The sequence below is a fragment of the Aplysia californica genome, unplaced genomic scaffold (genome assembly GCF_000002075.1).
Source record: "Aplysia californica isolate F4 #8 unplaced genomic scaffold, AplCal3.0 scaffold00837, whole genome shotgun sequence".
Lineage (NCBI taxonomy): Eukaryota > Metazoa > Mollusca > Gastropoda > Aplysiida > Aplysiidae > Aplysia > Aplysia californica.
Window position 1 is genome coordinate 124,141 of NW_004798107.1, and position 1,614 is coordinate 125,754.

The 1,614-nt window shown below is 37.4% G+C and overlaps 1 protein-coding gene across 1 annotated transcript in view; it reads left to right on the forward strand.

Annotated features, from left to right (window-relative positions):
• The window catches only part of LOC106013377, a 53,994-nt gene that overhangs the window by 919 nt on the left and 51,461 nt on the right, over positions 1-1,614 (forward strand). The gene's annotated exons all lie outside the window — the stretch shown is intronic.

Here is a 1,614-nt window from a genome sequence, read left to right on the forward strand (position 1 = left end):
TACACAATGATGATGATGATGATGATTTTTTTTTAAATCACAGTTCAGGATAATAATTCGTTTTGTTTTCTTTCTTTCTTTCCCCTTGTTGTCTGCACGATGTTGTGTGTGTGTGTGTGTGTGTGTGTGTGTGTGTGTGTGTGTGCGTGTGCGTGTGTAAATATATGTGTGTAGACGTAAATGTATGGGTGTTGTTTTTGTCAAATGTATGTGTGTGTGCGTAAGTGAGTATTTGTGCCTGTCTGTCCATCTGTCTGCCTGTCTGTCTGTCTGACTGATTGTATGTGTGTGTGGGTCCGTGTGCCTGTGCCTGTGTGTATACGTGCATATATGTGTATATGATATAATCTTAAACACTTCAATCATAGCACATTTATTGCTCAAAAGATTGCAAACACAAACAGCCAGACTGAAACCGCACACCCTTGAGCGCACACTCACGCACAATAAGCCACTGGATGACGTAGAAAACTCTCCAAGATTATAGTTTCTCATTCTGTCCGATTCCTTACCTTGCTTCAGTCTTCTCACTAAGTTCATACTCCTAAAACCCCAAAAAACCCGAGCCACAGTTAAAAATTCACCCCTAGGCTGAACAAGGAATGGGTATTGTGTTTGCTTGGCTACCTAGCCATGATTAGGCATCCGAGGAGATGAGCAGATCAATCGTTCCCATGTTGGGCTCACAAAAACCTTCCAGTCTCACCAAAATGAGACGGAGTTGTTTCAACCCTATCCGTACGTCGTGTTTTACTACTATATCCATACGACGTGGGAAACTACGTGCCACCACTTTCCAAAGAGGAAATTTACTCGTTAATCCTATCAGTACGCTTTGCACAGCTGTCTGTCAAAAGGGTTTTTGAAGAAATACTGAAACTTTCAAAGAGATCTTGGAACTGGAAGTATTCTAAAATGTGAAGAATACAACCCTGGGGGTATAACATTACCCCAGGGCGTACTGAATTGTTTTAACTGAATTGCACATTGGACATACCTCCATGACGCATACATTTGAATACCTCCTGCAGGGAGATGCAAAACAGTTCTGTGCTAGATGTAAGATCGCCCTTACGATCAGTCACTTGTTCTGTCCCGTCAATCACTTATCGTTCTTATTTCTTCTTTTTCCTTTTTCTGTATGTAACTCTCTAGTAAAACCTCCAATCTTCGACACTCCGATGACTTATATTTTGTGCTGCAAGCGCCATAAAACACTTGCTAAAACTAAAATGTTATTAGACTGAGAATAATCCAATCCTTTTCCCTCTTTTGTTATTAAAAAGTATGATCTCTGTAAAATCTTTTCTCTTCTGCAATTAAATTAATTACCTTTTTGTGTTGCAAGTACAGTAAAACTCTTACTAAAAGCTAAATCTGAATCTTAACACAGTCTCTTTGTTTTCTCTTCCTTTTTTTCCCTTTTCCTTTTTGTTATTTCTCTTTTTTTTCTTATTTTTCTTTTCTTTTTTTTCCCTTATTTTATTTTTTTCATTTTTGGTTCATTTCATTCTTTTTCTTATTTTTTCTTTTTTCTTTTTTTTCATCTCTCTTTTTTAAAATGATTTCTTTTATGTTCCCTCCTTTTTAACATTCTTCCATTTTTCTTTCTCC